The sequence below is a fragment of the Gigantopelta aegis genome, unplaced genomic scaffold (genome assembly GCF_016097555.1).
Source record: "Gigantopelta aegis isolate Gae_Host unplaced genomic scaffold, Gae_host_genome ctg2526_pilon_pilon, whole genome shotgun sequence".
NCBI lineage: Eukaryota > Metazoa > Mollusca > Gastropoda > Neomphalida > Peltospiridae > Gigantopelta > Gigantopelta aegis.
In genome coordinates this window covers 111709-118011 of record NW_024532946.1, presented here as the reverse complement: position 1 = coordinate 118011, position 6303 = coordinate 111709, and the positions used below count along the sequence as shown (strand labels likewise).

At 31.6% G+C, this 6303-nt stretch overlaps 1 non-coding gene and 1 pseudogene across 1 annotated transcript; both read left to right on the top strand.

Annotated features, from left to right (window-relative positions):
• The first annotated feature begins 1103 nt into the window (after positions 1-1103).
• LOC121391480 overlaps positions 1104-6303 on the top strand; it is a 52800-nt pseudogene continuing 47600 nt past the window's right edge.
• On the top strand, positions 4015-4091 carry LOC121391481. Its single transcript, XR_005960366.1, has one exon. It is a non-coding gene; the product is annotated as a small nucleolar RNA SNORD36 (small nucleolar RNA).

Sequence of the window (6303 nt, the reverse complement as noted above, 5' to 3'; positions counted from 1 at the left end):
ATTTATACTGAATGTTAATGATGTCTTTTTTGGTATTAAAGTAATATTATTGCATTTTGTAATAGAAAATTAATAAGTGTATCAACAATAATGGAGGTTGTGAGTATCCTTGTCATAATACAATTGGTAGTTACTACTACTTGTGTAATACTGGATATATCATTAACTCTGATAATCATCATTGTGATGATTAGATTATTGACACTATCACTTCTTCTATAGTATGTTTATAATATTTGCAAGATGTGGATAATGTATTCTTGGTATTAATGGGTGTAATCAGAATTGTATTAATACAGAAGATTCCTATCTTTGTTCCTGCTTTGCTGGATACCATCTTATGAGTGAGAGATAGATACTGTTTCAACTTAACTAATTGGGTTGGTACAGTTGATATAGTATCTACTTATAACTTCAAATGAAGCCATGATTTAATTGCTAAAGCAAAGTAGGTGTAAAAGCAATGTGGTTATAGATGCAACTCCACTAGTTGCATGGCTGTATGTATATTGAGTTACACTAGTTTGACCTTGTAGCAAACTTAGAATTAGGCTTACATATATATATATATATTATATATATATATATATATATATATATATATATATATATATATATATATATATAATATATATATATATATATAATAATATATATATATACATTTTACATTGAATTCACGATTATTCAACTTCTCGATTCACGACTTTAACGAGAATTCTCGATTATTGCAATTCACGAATTTTATGATTTTATAGCGAACTTGTAATTCTCGATGAAAACCGCCTATTTCTCAGTAAAATCATCACATTTGAATATGCAATATCGTGAATTACCGGTAGAATCGTGAATCGTGAATTTTGACCATGTAACAATTGTGAATTGTATATACAGTAATCGTGAATTGGACGCCTATTTTTGTCGTAGTTTGTATTCCGTAAAGAGCTGCTTGAGAAAAGGTATGTCGTTTGGGCATTAACTTATGTAATGATAACACATTTATGAAATCCATGAATTGCTGTTGCAACATGATGTCATCATCTTTATATATATATATTTTTTCTTTTTAGAAGTCAGAGTCAGAGTCACCATTGAGTCAAGATATGAAATATATCTTAGTAAGTGGTGGAGTTATCAGTGGTATTGGTAAAGGAGTTATTACCAGTAGTATTGGGACATTGTTAAAGTCAATTGGTTTACGTGTGACTGCTATTAAAATTGATCCATATCTTAATATTGATGCAGGAACATTTTCTCCTTATGAACATGGTATGTGTGGTAATGGTGGATTTGAGGGATGGTAAATGAATGAATAGATTTATGAGTAGATAAGGTGGTTGGATGAATAGACAAAGATTAATGGATTGAGTTTATAATATAGTAATGGACCAAATGGACAAGATAATAGGGTATAATGGATGAATGGTTGGAAAGACTGATAGTAAATGAAAGGACAGCTTGTGTGGATTGAATAATAAAAGAGTAGTGGATCAATGATTAATTGATAATATTTAATGGATGAATGAACAATTATTAGTTAGTAAATGACCTCTCTCTCTCACACACACATTCTCTGTAGGTGAAATCTTTGTTTTTAGATGATGGTGAAGAAGTAGATCTTGATCTAGGTAACTATGAGCGTTTCCTCGATATCACATTAACACGTGACAACAACATTACTACTGGCAAGATTATCAACACGTTATCAATAATGAAAGACTTCATGACTACCTAGGAAGAACAGTACAAGGTGGATAGTTGTACATCTTTAATTCACCTTTAATGGATTAACTCTTCTGTATATGTAATCATTGTTGACCATTGTTCTGTTATAATGTATTCCTCTATACATGATGTTGTATTTACACTACATATTATACAGGTTTGTATTCTACAATGTTATCATGTAATTACTTTGTATTGTTCTATAGTTGTACCACATATCACTGATACAATACAAGAGTGGGTGGAGCGTGTTGCTAAGATACCAGTAGACAAAGACGAGAACAACCTCAAGTTTGTGTTATTGAGGTAAGTCTTTTCAAACACATTTATATCTCTCTTAAATTTTCTTTTTTTAGCTTGGTGGCACTATTGGTGATATTGAGGGAATCTCTTTTATTGAAGCATTCAGACAACTCCAGTTTAAAATTGGACTGCAAAAATTTTGTAACATTCATGTCAGCTTAGTACCAGAGGTAAAGGAGAATGTAATTATCTGGATGTGTGCATAATTGTGAAATGGATGCATAATTGTGCTAATTGATGTATAGTTATGAAAAAGAATGCATGGATCCATAGATGGAAAATGGATGTATAGGTGTGCTAATAGACAAATTGAAAATGAAAATGAATACATGAACAAATTATTTTCTTAGAATACTATTTAATGTTAATGAATATTAATTAATAAATATATATTCAATAATATCATGTAGCATATTCATATGTATTGATCTCTAGTAACAAATTCACAATGAGTTATTAATATTGCTATAATACACTAGAGTATATAATAATACATTTAACTTTAAGTGTCAATGTGGGTGTGGTAGTTGCTGTGATGGTAAAATTTCTTCACCTGAAGTGTTGCACAAAATCTTGAAACTTTAAAGTCTATTAAAAGAACTGAGCATCTATTTTATATAACCATACAAGACTGTCAGCATCTTTACTATAGTTACCATAGTTACCATAGTTACTCTATTGATAATTATAAAGCTTTATTTTCTCATTCTAGCCAGGAAATACAGGGAACAAAAGGCCAAACCAACTCAAAACAGTGTCAGACAATTAAGAGGACTAGGACTATCACCAGATATTGTAAGATAATAAGTGCAATATGTAGTACGTAGTATTAATAATAATAATGTATGCTATTTATATATATTACCTTTGTCAGGTCAATCAAAGGTCATATTCTTTTTGCATTCTTTAGATAGTATGTCGTAGTCAATGTCCAATTGATGAATTTGTGAAGAATAAGATATCAAATTTTTGTCACGTCAAACCAGATCAAGTAAGATAAATTTTTTAACTTGTTCGTGATACCTAACTTATAATGTATTCATACTACCTAGCTCATTATATATTAATAGCTCATACTGGTATCGCCATGGTAAATGCCTGCTCTATTTTTGTAGGTAGTGGCTGTACAAGATTGTTCATCCATTTATCGGTTCCTCTACTTCTTGAGCAACAGTCCGTACTAAAATACCTTGTTAAAAGATTAGAACTTCCCTCACCAACACCTCGAAACACCTTTCTTCTTATTGAAGTGGAAGAATTTGGCAGATCGGTAAGAAAGATAGACAGGCAGATGTCTGGATTGATAAAAAAATGAAATGAAAAATACACTCAATATTGATTTTCTTATTCCATAAATATTATATATGTCAATGCTAGTATTGTACTATATAGTAAAAATATTTTTTTATTGCTATAGTTATGACAGCAATGAAGATCAGGTACAAATAGTTTTGGTAGGAAAATACTAAATTGGAAGACGCATACACATCTGTGATTAAAGCTTTGAAACATGCTGCTCTGGCCTGCAGGCGAAAACTAAACTAGTGGTATGAGAATGAGTCTATACGTGTTATAGTATGAGGATGAGTGACAATATGATTTGTAAGTATGAGATCTGATAGTATGAATATGAGAATTTAGTTGATAGTACAAGTATGAAAAATGAAGTTATGAGTATGAGGCTTGTCATTTTTGTTATTGTTCTTTTTAGTATGTAGAGGCTGAACATCTAGAAGAAGAAATGAATCACTCAAATCCAGCAACTTACCACAAAGCTTGGGGCAGTATCTGTATGGCACAGTAAGTCTATATGTCTTCTAGTGAAGATAGTTCATCTTGTAGTAGAGGAATGATTGTTCCTGGAGGATTTGGCTCTAAAGGAATTGAAGGAAGATCTTGGCAGCCCAGTATGCTAGAGAACGTAAAATACCATATTTGGGTAAGTGCAGATGACAAGAAATAAGTTGTATCATAGCAACCGTTGCTCTGTAATGATGTAAAATATAATTTGTTCTGATTTTAATTGATGTTCTCATAAAATCGAGCTGTTAAGTCTGAATAGAGCAACAATCAACTTTGATCAATGTTCGACAGTTCACCATCTTTTATTGTCTCTCTTCATTTCTTGTAGGTGTTTGTCTTGGTATGCAGATAGCTGCTATAGAGTTTGCCAGGAATGTACTAGGATGGAAAAGTAATATATAAATATACTATTTGGTAAAATTGATTAATTACTGTTGTTGTTGTTAGATGCTAATTCAACTGAGTTTAACGATAAGACAAGTCATCCTGTTGTCATAGAGATGCTTGAACATAATCCTGGAAATATGGGGGGTACAATGAGATGGGAAAGAGAAAAACCATCTTTAGACATAAAGATACTGTATTAGGTAAATAAATAAAAGTAAATGGAGAGAGAAGGAGAGATGGACTGATATGATAAATTGATGAATAATGAAGTAATTGTTGTTATTTTGATAGGAAAGTTGTATGGTAATCCAGAGTTTGTTGAGGAGAGACACAGACATCGTTATGAGGTAAATTATTACTCATGTACTTGTACTACTTAACATTTGCTTTACACATGTTGTTTTAGATAAACCCTCAATTAATATCAAATTTTGAAAACAAGGGAATGACCTTTATTGGTCATGATGTGAACAGACAAAGAATGGAAATAATGGAGATATCAGGTGAGTAACTGTAGCAGCAATGTTAAAACTAACCACACCCCTTTTAATTAGATCACCCATACTTTGTTGGTGGTGCAATATCATCCTGAGTACCTCACACGTCCAATGTCTCCCTCTCCACCCTATCAAGGTCTTATCTTAGCAGCATGTGGAAAATTAGCTGTAAGTGTATACATATATGTACACGTATAAATACATGTAATGTATTTATTGGCACTTGGCACAAACAGCAAGGTTATTATATACTTTATATAACAGTAACAAAGCACTTTTTATAGTGAAAATTTTAGAACTGCAAATTGAAACTTTTTTATTAATGTGTGCAGTTTCTTGGTCACTTAATATGCACTTTTACTAACCAATGACATCATAAAAGGTCATAGTTAGGAAGGGAACTACCCTTTACATTTGGTTTACACTGTTTATTCATAACTTGGCAAAGTAGAAAAATCTTCACACATTAATTGTCTAGTAATTTTTGGTATTATAGAAGTAAAACAATTAACAGACGTCTCCACACAAAATACATTGTAGTATATATTCTGCCACTTCAAAGAGTATATGAAGTATACTCTCAATCTTATCACATTTTAAAGACACACTGTATACTTTAATACTAATAATCAATTGAAAAAAAAGGCATCCTCTTTGTCTTATTCTATAGAACTACGTCTCTAAGGGATGTATTGATTCCCCAAGATTTAGCTATGAATACTCAGTGACTCTGTGGGGGAACTCAATGATGAAGTCACTCAAGCCCTTGGTCATACTACTAGTAATCTTTCAATTACTCCCAATGGACAAACCACACCCACATCTTCTTCCATGACTGACAATGTTGGTTCTTGGGAGAGAGGGGTGATTTAAAGCTAGTCTTTTTTACAAATTTTAGTATAATACTGTTAGTGTTAATGAAAGTAATTTTAGTATTAATATTAGTTAGTATTAGTATTAGTTTTGTAGTAAATCTAATTTTGTTTTAGGTTTTTTTATAGTTTTAGTTACTATAATGTGAAGCATTTTGGTTATAGTTTTAGTTTTTTAAAGAAAGTTAGTTAAATACATGTAACCATAGCAATGTAGCAATATTCCCTATAACTATGTTATGTGCTATACTAGCTGTAAATATTTGTTGTTTTAAGTAAAATATCTCCTTCTAAGTTGGAATGTTGTCAGCTGATTGTGTCTTCTGAAGTTGCTTCACCTCTTGTTGAGAACATATGTTCCATAGGAGCTGTTGATGCTGGTGTACACAGTAGGTCAAAAGCTACATTACGAAGGAGAAGGTACATCTTTTGATTTTCTAGTAAATATGAAAGAATCTTTATAGATTGATTTCACCTGGATATATACGTTCAGAGTGCTTCTTCACTTCAGCTTCCTCTTCTGACAAAGAAACCCGCTTGAATACCACCTTCTTAGTTTAATTTAATCAGTAACTTTTTGCAGCTGTCACTTGCTCATCTCTATATCCTGGGTTTGAGGACTGTGCACATTACAAAAAGAGGGTCAAAGTTGGTTGTTTGGTGATTAGTGATGTACTCAAATCACCACTCTATGCATAGTATTTACTACTTGACAC